Here is a 14964-nt window from a genome sequence, read left to right as displayed (position 1 = left end):
ATTTGTTTCTTTTCTCTTACTGCTTGTAGTATTTTGTTTTTCTGTTGGATTTCTGGAATCTTGATTATTATATGTCTAGGTGTAGATTTTTTTTGATCGTGGCTAGTTGGGGTTCTATATGCCTCACTTATCTGTATGTCTAATTCTTCCCTTCTGTTTGGGAAGTTTTCTGTCATTAATTCTGTGAAGAGCTTTTTTATGTCACTTGCGTTTTCTCCTGTTTTTTCATGAATTCCTATCAGTCTTATGTTATTTTTCTTTCTATCGTCTAGAAGTTGTTGGATTGATTTCTCATGATCCCTTACTGTTTTTAAGAAACCTCTTTTTTCACGGTCACTGACTGCGATCCTATCTTCCATATCTGAAATTCTATCTTCGCAATCTTTTATTCTGTTGCGTACACTTTCAATAGAGTTTTTAATCTCCTGGATATCTGTTTGAATCTGTTTTATGGAATCCATTTCTTTCCTCTGTTGGGCATTCATTGTTTCCATTTCTTTCTTATGCTTAGTCTTCATGGCTTCTATCATGGTCTTGAGCTCATCTATTTTTTTGTCAGTTTCTGCTCTAGAGTCTCAAATCATGACTTCCATTTTGCTCATCATCTCTCTGGTTAACTGGGAAATTATTTCTGATTTGAATTTTTCTAGATCCTGATTGATCTGTTTTGTTACCTCCTGTGCTGTGGGTCCAGGGTGTCCTGTTTGTTCACTATCAGACTTTTCATCCTCATTTCTCCTACTATCTGCCATTGGTGAACTGGAAATCTGTTTTTGTGTCTTGCTTAAGTGTTTTCTCATTTTTATTTTTATTGTTGGGTTGTCCTTCTTTAATTTCTGGGTATTACTTAAATCTTCCTAATATAGTTGTGTTTTAGCTTATGAGTTTCTAATGACTCATAGACATCCTCATTTTCATAATATCAGAGAAAACAACTCTTTAAATCAATCACAACCCTTTATCCCAATCGATACATTCAGCAGCCCAATAAGATCAGGCACAGCTTGCAAACTTACCACTTGTGGTAGTCATTAATGTATCACCTTTAACTCATGTGAATTAAATTAATTTCAAGAAGCAGCTCATAGTATGTTTGCAGTGAATATGCTTTTCAATATGGCATCTTTACCATTTAGGATGGGGGGGTTAGACTTAGAACGAGAGGATTAGATAAGTGAAAGAATTGGAGCAGGTTTGAAGTGAATCCAGAGGATGTAGAATTATCTTACTATCTTTACGAAGCTATTAACTTCAGGGGGGATAGAGAGAGTGCATGAATAAGGACAAGAATATATTTCCTTAACAATAACAGGTGCTTGCCTTCCCTTGAAGGTACAGAGCCATGGGTGAGGTAAAATGACTGGAGAAAAGAACATAAAGAGAAACCCCTCCTAAAAAGAAAAAATAATAAAAGAAGAAGTCTGAGTTAGGGCAGGAGCTGGAATAAAAAGGGAGATGAGGGATAATATGGTGGAGCAAGAGACTGAGTTGGAGAGAGAGGACAGAAAAAAGAAAGAAATTTTAGGTGGAATGAGGAAAAGGAAAAAGAGAGAGAGCAAAAAAAAAGAATTTGAAGGGCCTATTTCAGACTGTCTCTGTTCTCATATTATACCACATGTACAGCCATATGCAGAACCTAATCCCCTGGTCTCAGCTAGCCAATGGTAGTTCCCCACGACTGAGACTGAACACAGTCCACAAGGCCTAATTTGAGTTTCCTTACCCTCAGGGTTGAACTCCACTCAGTTCTATTACAGATTTCCCCTGCCATTTCTTTAAAGATGTTCAAAGTTGGGAGCTCAGAAAACTACCCTTCATGAGAACCTATGCCTCTGCAGAGTTGGTCTAAGGACTGGCCCAATCAAGAGGTTTGAGAATGGGGGGGGTCGTGGGGGTGTTTCAAGAGTGCCCGTGTGACTACCTTCTTTACTGGGTCTGTTTTCGCGCAGTCCAGGAGGTCACGCACCCGCCGGGTGATCTCAGGCAGGCAGGCAGCTGGAGAGACCCCCTCTGGGGTCTTTGGGTCCTTGCTGGGTCTGTTGTCGTGCAGCCTGGGAGGTCGTGCACCCGCCGGATCTGTGGTCTATTTTGAAGAATGACCTGTGTGCATCTGAAAAGAATGTATAGTCTGATTTTGTGGAGTAGAACACTTTGTAGATATCTACTAAGTGCATTTGTTCTAAGACTTGGTTCTGTTCTGTTATTTCATGTATGATTTTTTGTCTGGATGATCTGTCTATTTGTGTCACTGGAGTATTGAGTTTCCCCACTACAATTGTAATATTCATGTCCATTAATATTTGTTTTGTATAGTTGGGGGTGCTAGAATTCAGTGCATATATATATTTATGATTGTCATTCCTTCCTCTTGTATTGTTCCCTTTATAGGGATGTAGTGGCCTTCTTTATCTCTCTTAATTAGTGTTGGTTTGAAATCTGTTCTATCTGAAAATAAGATTGCTACCCCCACTTTTTTCTGGACTCCTGTCACCTGGAGAACTGTTTTCCATCTTTTTACTCTCAGTCTAAGAATTTCTTTGTGGATTAAGGGTTTATAGTATACAGCATATTGTTGGATTTTGTTTCTTAATCCATTCTGCCAACCTGTTTCTTTTGATTGGTGAATTGAGGCCATTAACAGTGATGGTTATAGGGCTGGGAATTTAGCTCAGTGGTTCTACTGTCTGCTTCGCAAGTACAAGGACCCAAGTTCGATCCCCAGTACAAAAAAAAAACTGATGGTTATAAATGTTATGTGTTGGATTTTCATTTTCATTTTATTTCCCTGTTGTTGGTTCTTTTATTTTTTATTTTTTCCTCTCTCCCATTAATTTCTTGTCTTGACTGGTATATTTGCTCTGTTGTCCCTTACAGAGTTGTGTTCTTCATTTTCTTTTTCCATGATATTGTTTAGAAGTGTTTGGAGTGCCAGTTTGGTGTTCATGATATTTCTCAGGTGTTCTTTGTTGTGGAAGAATCTTATTTCCCCATCAGTCTTAAAAGATAGTTTTGCAGGATACATCAGTCTATGTTGGAGGTTGTTTTCTTTTAGGACTTGAAATACCTCACTCCAGGCTCTCCTTGACCCGAGGGTTTGTTTTGAAAAGTCTACTGTGATTCTGATGGGCTTTCCTTTGCATGTGATTTATTTCTTTTCTCTAACTGCTTATAGTATTTTGTTCTTCTTTTGGGTTTCTGGGATCTTGATTACTACATGTTTAGGTATAAATTTTTTTTTATCATGGCTAGTTGGAGTTCTATATGCCTCACTTATCTATATGTCAAATTTTTCCTGTCTGTTGGGGAAATTTTCTGTCATTAATTCTATGAACAGTTTTTTAATGTATTTGTTCTTTCTCCTGTGACTTCATAGATTCTTATCAGTCTTATAATATTCTTCTTTGCATGATCTAGAGTTGTTGGAGTGATTTCTCATGGACCCTTAGTGTTTTTAAGAGATCTCTCTTTTCCTGGTCGCTAATGGCAATCCTATCTTCTATATCCAAAATTCTGTCTTCACATTCATTCATTCTGCTGCGAATGCTTTCTGTAGAGTTTTTAATCTCTTGGATATCTGTTTGAATCTGTTTCATGGATTCCATTTATTTCCTATGTTGGGCTTTCAAGGTTCCCATTTCTTTCCTATGCTGGGCATTCATAGTTTCCATCATGGTCCTGAGCTCTTCTATTTTTTAAAAAATCTGTTTCTGTTCTAGAGACTCTAATCATGTCTTTCATTCTTTTCACTATCTCTGTAGTTATCTGGGAAATTATTTCTGTTTTGAATTTTTCTAGCAACTCATTCATCTGTTTTGTCACTTCCTCTGCTATCAGTTCAGGTGTCCAGATGATTGAATGTCTGAGTTTTCCACCTCATTTCCCTCAGAGTTTACCTTTGGGGAGGTAGAATTCTGTGTTTTTGCCTTGTTTAAATGTCTTCTCATTTCTATTTTTGTTGTTGGTAAAGTCCTTGTTTTAATTCCTGGGTTAACACTTCAATCTTCCAGATATATCTGGTCTTTAGGTTTTGAGTCTCTAATATCTCTGAGACAATCTCCTTTTCATTATACCAGGGAGGACAACTGATTAGACAATCACAACAGCTTAGCCCAAGAGATATGATCAGTAACACAATAGCATCAAGCAGAGGTTAGAAAATGACAGTTTGTGGTAGTTATTAATCTATCACCTTTAACTGTGTGAATTAAATAAAAATTGAGGACTAGTCCAAAATATGTTTATAGTGAATAAACTCTTCTATATAGCAACTTTACCCTTCAGGATGAGACAATTTAGAAGGATTTGGGGAGGGAGGGATATATAGATAGGATAGACAAATTTCAGAAGTGAGGTCAAAGGACACAGAAAGATCACACAAACTCCAAGGAGCTGTTGAGGAGAAGAGGAGAAGACATAACAAAATATACACAAGAACAGAACAAACTAACAGCAATAGGGAGGCTACAGACTATAATCACTTTCTTCTAAAACTAATGGCAATAGAGTGAAGGAGAAAGAGAAGAAAAGGAAAAGAAAGAAAATCAAATTAGGACAGGAAGAAGAGCAGAAAGGGAGAGTAATGGAGATCATGGTGGGAGAGAGAGTGAGAAAGAGAGAAAGAAAAGGAGATAAGAAAAGGTACATTAAAACAAGGAAAAAATAGAGAAAAGCAAAAGATAGATAATTTTTAAATGATTAAGGACAAGAGAAAAATATTACTTTGAAAATAAAAAAATACAAATAGAAATAGAGGGCCTTCTTCATGGTATGCCTCTATTGACACAATAGACACCATGGGCAGGAGTGTGCAGATCTAAGTTAATTAGTCTCAGCAAGCCAGATACTGTCCCCTGAGATTCAGGCTGATTTCTCTCTGCAAGGCCCAAATTGAGATCTCTGACCACCTGCTGGGTCGAATGCTACAAGGGTCTACTGCAGGTTCCAGCTGACCTTGCCTTGAAAGTTCCAATATGAGGTTCTGGTCTCTCCAACTTACCAACTATGATGGTGTCTTGCGACTTCATCACAGATTTTCTTTATTTTTCCAGTGGGCTTTAATTTTCATCTAGGAGCCTAGGAGTCTCATAGAAGCCCTCTTTCTCTTGTTCATGGGGGAGGGACCCAAGCGACTGGGCTCCTGTGGTACGCTGGGCTGAAGGGGTGACAATTATTATTTCTTAAATGCTAAATATCATTCCTTAAAATATTAAAATTAGTAGACCTAGAATTACATTAACATGAGTATGTCATATTCAAAAGAGTAAACACAATGGTTGAGAAATAGTAATTTACAGTAAATATTCAAGGTAATTTAATGACAAACTGCTTATATTATTTCTATTTTAACTTTATACTATCTAACCTTTTAAATTAGAAAGTTTTCAAGTTAGAATACCTAGTTCCAGTGAAATAGGGCCCTCTCAAATACTGTCATTATAAAATAAAATATTAACTACTAATACCATTTCCTGTGTGGTAATCATGCAGTTGTCTCTATGTGGATTTATATATGTCATTGAACATAATGACAGACCTTTGAGAAAACGTCCTATAATAATTTGCACAAGTCATACCACTGGGAATTGATACCAGGACTAATTTCACTGTCTTTTCTTATACTGTTTTAAAAATCTATTTGTTTGGAAAACTCAGGAGTTTTCTAATGGTCATATATTTGGGTCAGTAATTTCACTTGTTGGTAATCAATTCTAAAAAAATGTTCCTAAAGGTAAAACAAACAGATAAACAAACAAAAACCCCAAAATGTATGTGCTCCTATATGACCATCCCAGTTTTGCCAGGGAAAAATTATAAACTATATGAATAACTTTAGAAGAAGAGCTATATAATCTATGATATAACACCTGATGAAAACCATAAGTAACATGAAAAATGCTTATATTATAGAACATGAAAATAACAAATGTATGAATAAAATATAAATATGTGTTTAAATCATTGTGAATTAAAACATTAACTGTGGTTATGTTTAGATTGGTAGAATGATAAGCATTAGTCTGTTCTCTCTTTTTCTACCTATTTTTAATATATTTCCAGATTTCCTTTCTTGCAAATAAAATAATATATGGAGAAAAACTTGTATGACCTAGTAGAGAGTATCTAAACTTGGATATATATTTTATGTAAATAACATTGAATCTTTGTTACTAATTATTTCAAGTATCATTTTCATACCTTAGCTTTGGGTGTCCGTTAGCCTTTGAACCCAAGTGTGCATCATGTTATCTATTTTTTGCTTGCACACACATATGTCAATGAATCATCATCTCATAATTGCTACTTATGATGCCAGAGTGAGCCACAGACCAGCAGAGGTTATGAGTGTGGTGCAGTTAACATTTGTTTGCTTATCTGGTCCTAATTTGTTTTGTTTTAAAATTCTAATTTAAAAATGATTGCCTAAGAGCACAACATAAAGTAAATTTTTTCTGGTTTGGGGGTTCTCAAATATAATTAGAGTGTCTATGTATTTTAATGTATGAGTATTATGACATGAATGAAATATGCAGGCACATGTTTTCCAATAAATACTTGAGAAATGCAACATTATAAAAGTTGAAGTTTATCATATTTCCCTCAGGATCTTCCTGACTCTATGTCCTTTATTTACTATTCTATGCATATTAGTGCATAGTAAAAATTTACATATTCCAAATTAAGAATTTGTGGGCATTAAAATAGCAGAGCTAACTTATCTACTTACCAAAATGACTTGAGCTACCTATAAAAAATATTTTGTAAGTGACCAAGACACACACAGGGGGAGTGGAGAAGGGAAAGAGGAGAGAGAGGTAAGATAAGAGAGAGAGGAGAGAGACTGAGGGACAGAGAGGGAGCGAGAGAGAGAGAAGGAGAGAGGCAAAGATAGTCTTTATATATTTAGTTGAAAGTAACATTTCAAATACTTGTGAAATGGCCATCAATAGCTATTTTGGGAACTCTTTTATCCTACCCTACTACAGCTATGGGATGTGAAACAGTTTTAAAGTATGTTTAATTTAATTTATACTGTTTTATTCTTTGATAAGCTAAATGAGCAGGATTTTATTAAAATAGCAGGATACAAAAAGTCAGGACAAAGGCGTTTCTACTCCCACGTATGTATGTGTGTTGAGAATGTATGTGCCCCTTTCTGTGACGTTGGGTGGGGCATTGATGGTAACAAGGCTGGCTTCAGAAAAGTTTACCTGTTTTCTCCATTTCCATCAAACATTTTTACCTACACAGTCTTATGAGAAATATCATGTAAATGCATCTTTACAAAAAAGTATCTTCTTCCCATCCAGGTAGCCAACCCTAAAACTAAACAACAGCAACAAAAACATAGTATAAATAAACAATCTGGAGCCACCACTGACAAGGAGATCATGGATCTCTGGAGACTCTTTTTGCAGAGAACCTTTGCTTCTGTCAACTTCTTCTGAACACCAGAGACAATTTAGTACCTGCTGGGTACATTTTTACATGGATATGCAATCTACTCACAAAAGTCTGATGTGATAGAAATCACATAAATTTGACTCTTAAACTATCCTTGTCAAATGCAATATTAATCATTGATTGGGGGTTTGGTGGTGGGTTTCTCATTTCGAGGGATCCACTAAAGAGATTTATATAGTGCTCCCAAAATGAATGGACTTGCTTAAGTTTATCATTGTCTATTGCTTTTGTCTATTAATTCAGTAAATATTGAGGACTTGCTAATGGATTTATGTTGTTCTAGGATCTAAATACATTATATAATTTGGGTACCGTCCACTCATGGACATTTCATGTTTCTGTGGATCTAATGCTAAGTTTGAACATTTATGAATTTGTTGATGATTTGTGCCAGGGACTGAAGGAACAGCTTCTCCAAGGATCCTCTGCCAATCCTTATCCTCTAAGTCTTGCTGCCTCCAGATTTCATTCACACTTATTCTTGTTCGATTGGTCACTCTCTATTCTGCCCTTCACATTCTATACTCAAAGCTCTCTCCACTTCTCCCTTTCTTCAGTGTATCTCTGTTTAAAAAGTTAAAATTCCAGGAAGAGAGTTGTCTGTAAACAATTTTTGTGTTTTTGTTCTCTAACACAAATTTCTGTCAATTTGGTACAGAGATCTGGCATTGAAAGAAATGTATGAGGGAAAGAACTAAGAAAAAGAAGAAAACAAGTTTATATATCAATAAAAAAAATAACCCAAGAGTAGTGCAGTAAGGACCTAGTGAGCCTTTGCTTTCCCAGTGCCAGTCTACTTTTCATTTCTCAGGAATATGTTTTTAACCAGCTCAATTTGAGCCCTTAAGAAATTAAGCATGTTTGTTTTTGAAATAGGTCAAAGAATTTAAGGTAAGATCTCATTCACCTGTGTTCTAACATTTATGTGATTCTGTAATCTGATCCAAAGTAAAAATGGATAAACCAGAAATATTATGGACTTTTTAGTCTATTTTTCCTACTAACATTTAGATTTCCTTTATTCTTTGCTAATCCTTTATAACCTGGACACATTTAATATAATTATTTTGTGATTAAAACAACTGAATGTAGAGTAAAACATTTATAGTTATTCCTCTAAAGTAAACAATTATATCTATTTCATTTATATCTCAAGAAGGAAAATGGTATTCATTCATTAAGATAAAGGAAGATCAAATACACCACAAGGATTCTCAAGAATGCATGCTACTTGGGTAGTTTCTTTAGAATCAAAAGCTAAATTTTGAGGTTTTTGAAGCCAACACTTACTTGAGAGTCTAGATATCAACAAACTGATGTGAGAAGGAATATAATTTGGTCTTGGAATGTTATACAAATAGTAGTGCAGACAAATGAGGGCTACAAACTATAATTTGTGCAATTTTCTAAATCATCTTCACAGCTGGTTTCATGGAACATAGCATTTAACTTTGATTTTGGATGGCTTTGGCATTTCTGTACTTGAGGGAAACTATAGATTATGGAAATCCTAAGCCATAGATATTCTCTCTCTCTTTCTCTCTCCCTTTCTTTCTTTTCTTTTTCCTCCTTCCCTTCCTCCCTCTTTCCCTCCCTCCCTTCCTTCCTGCTGCTTTCTGGATCAAAAAGACATCCTGTGAATGGAATGTAGTTCTCTTTCTGATAATCAGTACATTCCCAGTATTTATCTAATTCTTACCCTCACTGTTCCCAAACAGTTCTTTGTCTTGGTACAGTCCTCTTTGCTACAATACTTGGTAGGAATCTAGTTAGCAAGTAGTAGACATTGCAAGAGTAATATATGAAAAGGAAACAAACATGCCTTTAATACATGTTCACTAAAAACATTTGGTGAGTTTAAAGATTTATTATCTTTCAAAAAAGTTAAGAGTTCTCCTTTATACAACAGTTGCCATGGATATACTTTATTTGCTAGGAAATTATTTGTATATTAATCAGTTAGCTGGATATAAGCACAGGAAGAAAATCTATAATGCCATATCTGCCATGGTGATTTCCAGATAAGGAAAGGTAAAGTGGAGTAGCTCTTTTATCCTCTAAAATCTAAAAGCAGAATAAGTATTCCAGGTCAGAAGTGATGTTATATTTACTATTAGTTCATTATTTTGAGAGTCAAATTTACTATTAGGTAATTATTTTTAGAGTTAATATTTTCTGGAATGTGGCCTTCAGAGTGTTTCTTAAGTTTTAGTAATGGTATTTGACATTCCTTACATTTATAGGCCATTTAAGTAATACTTTATCTCTTATGTTCCAGGTCTAATTATACACATCCTTTGAAAAAAGAGAGAAAAAGGTAAGTAAGGAATCAGAGATGAGAGAAAAATGGAAGAATGTGATTAAATGTATCAGATATAATGAACCTTTTAAGTATTTTTATAAGGCATAAGATATAGATTGATGAAACATTTTGATTCAAAGAGCCTACAGTTTTGCACAAGGGTCTGAAATGTTAATTTATATGCATAAGCACATTAATCAGTCTCAATGTTAAAATGACCCAGAATGAGTGGATACAATAAAACTGAAATGGATCAGATTTTTCTTTTAAAAATTATTCATTGACCCCCCCCTTTTGCACCAGGGATCAAACTCAGGACCTTGTACTGGTAAGGCAGGCAGTAGCACCACTGAGCTAAATCCCCAGCCCTAAAAATTATTCTTAATAATTAAAATCATCCACTTCTCTAAGAAGAAAAGCCCAATTCTTCACAAAATTTGAAATGCCTTTGATGTACAAAAGTTGAAAAGCTTTTTTGCAACCAAAATATGAAGAATCAATGCTTTCATTTCTTCCTAAAATAATACCATGCACTCTCCTTATGTACCAGTGATTATGATAATGTTTCTACCAGTATTTCCTTGACTGTTATATTCTGAGATAGATACAATCTTCTTCTTGAATAAGTTGAAAGTACAAGGTCTCACTCATATGACACTGTAGTCAGGATGCTAGCCCATGGCTTTCAAACTTCGGAGTCCATGCTTTTGTGTTAGGGGTGTTGTGGCTTCCATATAATATTGAGGCCAGAAATGAAAGAATGATGCTTGAAAGATAAAGCATGCAGTCTTGTTCCTATGTCACTAAGTTGAACTGATCACAGATCAAGTTCAAGGAAAGGGAGAATTTAGGAATGGATTGGCTATCTACGCCCTGGCAAAAACACAAAAATGGAATAATTGGTGTAGAAAGACTAACAAAGTAACTTCAGCAGACAGAACATTTATATCTGGTAAGGATCATAATAAAGCAAAATTAATTTATTTAAAAAACATGTATTAAGCATATCCTGTGTGCGGGAAGAGAAGCATGTGCCATGGATACAGTAATAAGTTGTTTTCTTTTGCTGTTTTTCTGTATTTTTTTTTTCTGCAATGCTGGGATTGGACACAAGGCTTTTCATCTGATAGGCAAGCATTTATGACTAAGCCACGTCCTGAGCCCTACAATGAAGAAAGCTTCTGGAGAGAAACAGTGACTCAGAACTCCTTTGGTTGCAAACAATAGAATACCTGTCCCAAGCTGATTTGAGTAAAAAGACATGGTAATGAAATCTTAATGACAATAACTAAGATGTTCAAAGAGCCTCCTAGTTTCAAGCATGGCTTGATTTGGGACTTAAATGGTGTCCCAGATATTCACTTACATTCGACTCCCAGCGATTTCAGATTTGCATTTGCTTCTATTTTATTCTAAGGATGAAAGATGGGAAGAAATGATTTAATCCTACTGAAGGACAAAAGTTTTAGAATTGAGCCCTGTTGGCTCTGGTTTGCCTGGCTACGTATATTCACTCATGAAGTTGTTTTGGGCAAAAGGATGGAATGTGCACTCTGGTTTAGAGTCAAACAAATGCATGAGATCATGAACCAAGGAGGTGCAGGCTGGCTGGAGTAAAACTAGGGTCCTGTGGGGGAGACAGGAAAGAGAGGAGGGAAAAGGAGAATAAAAAGAATTATGATGTATTCTGTACATGTTCCATCTCCCTATGATGAATGTAATCACTGTGTCCTGTAAACATGAACTAATAAATATTATAAAATAAACCTGAGATTGTAATGTCACAAGAAGAGGGAATTACACTTAAGTGGAAAGAAAAAGTTAAATCATAAAGATAAATGGTAAGAGGGCAGGAAGTAGAAAAATATGAAAAGCAGTAGTAAAAATAAAAGAAAATGGCTATTTTGGGGAACAGTAAAGATAAATGGCTGGAGAATCATGTGTTGGGAGTATGTGACAGGCTGAAGAAGTAGATTGTATGAGTTTAGATTATTTAATCTTACAGGATTATTAAAATCTATCATTAAGATAGATTTAAGAATGTCAGTAGATTTAAAAATAGATATTAATAACAGTTTGTGTTATGGCTTTTGATCTCACATACTGTACTTGACTAAAGTTTTTCAGTGTTCTTGGATAAGAGCCATTAGAACTTTTCTATAGAAAGCCAGATAATGAATGTAGAGCAAATGTGTTTCAATAAAACTGTATTAGTGGCCACTGAAAACTGAACTTCATATATGTTTTATATCTCACAAAATATTTATTTAACACCTAAAAAAATGTAACACTCACTCTTAGCTTGAGAGTGATACAACTAGAGGAAGACAGAAAGGGAGAGAGGGAGAGGGGAAAGAGAAGGAGAAAAAAAGAGGAAAAGAGAGGAGAGGACAAGAAAAGAGAGAGGAAAAGGCAAGAAGAGGAAAGGAGAAAAGAGAAAAAGAGCAGAGGAGAGGGCAGAGGAGGGGAGGAAAGAGGAGAGGAAGTGGTTCATTTTTGGCCTGTGCTCCTTGTCAGAGTTTGCCAACTCCTGCTCTGCAGTGATAATTTCTGTGAGAGGAGAGAGAAGACAAGGGGAGCTACCCAAAGCCCAATTCACTAATCCAGGCAGAAGTAGGTTCATTACAAATGAGGAATTGAAAGTCATAATGGAAAAAGGAAAACTGCATTTCATCAAAGAATTAAACAGAAGTGATTAGACAGGGGGTTGGCTCCAGTCTAATGAATCAAGCCTGGGGAGAGGAATACAACCTTAGAAATCATAATGCATTGTCTGGGACTTGAGCCATGGGGTCATGGGTGAGTACTCTAGTGGAAACACAGAAGAGACTAGAAGCTTAGGGTGGGAGGTAGAGAAGACACAAATGAGTAGAGTCCATGTTTGAGATTAGCACTCAAGCTTAGGGGAAGATGGTTCTCAACTGCTGTTCAATGGCTTGATAAAGGAACATCTCAGCAGTGGTCATGATGGAGCATCAGTTTTGTTTGTGTTGCCATTAAAAAATACCTAAGATTAATCAATAGCAGAAATTTACTTTTCATAGTTCTGAAGCTGGGAAGTCAGGAGGCACAGTGGCTGCTGAGGGCTGGGTTTGTGCTTCCAGGATGGTACACTGAACACTGTTTCCATATGGTAGAAAGTGTAAGGACAAATGGGCTCAAGGCTGCATGAAGCATCTTTTAGTAAGGACTTACTTGTATTCATGAGGAAAAAGCATTCTTGACATAATCACCTAATAAAGATCCTACCTCTCAATATCATTGAATTACAGATTAAATTTCAACATGAATTTGGAGAGAACATAAACATTCAAGCATGGATTGAAGTTTAAAAATCTTCTCCTTCTAGGTTTAATAAATCCAGGCATTTAAAATAATCTTAGGAAAACAGAAAGTGCCTTTTGGAAAAAGACTGAGTTGGACTTTTCACTACTTGCTTGAGCAGATCTTGATTCAGATAAAATTTGACTGATAGGCCTGGGCCACAATCCACCATGGGAAGGATACCCATGCCCTCTCCTGATGGGAGCCGCCATTGCTCCAGCACCAGGAAGGTAGCTGCGTGGGCGCCCCTGAACCCCCTCAACTCCCCTAACTCCACCCCCCCATGCACACTCTCAGACCTCCTGATTGTGCCAGTCTTTGGACCCGCTCTGCAGAGGCAGAGGTAGTCATAATGGATATTTTTCTGAGTTCCCACTTTGAACATCTTTAAAGAAAGGGCGTGGGAGGGCCAGGGATTGAGCTCAGTGGTTCAGTGGCCTGCCTTGCAAGCGCAAGGACCCAAGTTCAATCCCTGGTACCAAAACAAAACAAAACAAAAAACAAACAAACAAAAAAACAAAATAAAGACAGGGTGTGGGAAATCTGTAGTAGAACGGTGTGGAGTTCAACCATTCAGAAGGTTGGGGAACTCAATCTGGGCCTTGCAGCCCAAGATCAGTCTGCGTCATGGGGTTCAGCCATCAGCTAAGAGATCAGGGGTCTTTCATCCTAGCTCTGTCTGAGCCCCCATCCTAAATGGTAAATATACTATATTGAAAAATTTGTTCACTGCAGACATGTTTTAGATTGCTTCTTGATTTCAATTTAATTCAAATAGTTTACGGGTGATAGAATAGTGACTACCACAGGTGGTCAGTTTCCAAGTTGTGCTTGATCATATTGTGTTACTGATTGTATCAGTTGGGATAAAGGATTGTGGTTGATTTGATGAGCTGTTTTCTCTGATGTTATGAAGATGAGAATGTCTGTGGGTCATTAGAGACCCAGAAGCTAGGGCGCAACTATATCAGGAAGATTTGGGTGATAACCCAGAAATTAAACCAATGATAGTCCGACAACAAAAATAAAAATGAGAAAGCACTTAAGCAAGACTCAAAGACAGACTTCCAGTTCACCAATGGCAACCAGTAGGGCAAATGAGGATGAAAAGGCTGATAGTAAACCACCAGGACACCCTGAACTCAAACCACAGGGAGTAACCAAACAGATCAATCAGGCTCTAGAAAAATTCAAAGGACAATAACAGGACATATAACAGGACAATAACAGGACAATAAGTCAGTGCATATCAGTTATAACCATCAATGTCAATGGCCTCAACTCACCAATCAAGAGAAATAGACTGGCAGAATGGAATAAGAAGCAAAATCCAACAATATGTTTTATACAAGAAACACACCTAGTGCAAAAAGAAGCCCATAGACTGAAAGTGAAAGGATGGAAAACAATTCTCCATGTGACAGGAGCCCAGAAAAAAGCAGGGGTAGCAATCTTGTTTGCAGACAAAGTAAATTTCAAACCAAAACTGATTCTAGTATTATAGATGTAGGACGGTACTGTATCATACCTCTGTGAATGTAAAATATCTTGTACCTGCTTTATGATACATAGTCGTGACCATGTTTTATCAGAGCTATTTTTAATGATGTTACTCTAGAATGTTCTCTTTCCAGATGATGATTAAGATGCTAACAACACACACAAAAAATGGTGCCAGGCACCACAACAGCAACAGAACTTTGCTGTTTTCCAGGTATTATTCTTTTCTTTGTTTTTTTTTGTTTGTTTGTTTTTTTAATGGAGTGTGCTGAATGTCTAAAATTTTGTTCAGATGACTGCAGAACTTGGAAAAGCTGTTGCTGCTATTGATGCATAACATACTGCTATTATTGGTCTTTTTATATAAATATAAAAAA

This window comes from Fukomys damarensis, unplaced genomic scaffold (assembly GCF_012274545.1).
Source record: "Fukomys damarensis isolate Sample0158 unplaced genomic scaffold, DMR_v1.0_HiC HiC_scaffold_15, whole genome shotgun sequence".
In the NCBI taxonomy this organism is placed as follows: Eukaryota; Metazoa; Chordata; class Mammalia; order Rodentia; family Bathyergidae; genus Fukomys; species Fukomys damarensis.
Note: the sequence above shows the minus strand (reverse complement) of the source record.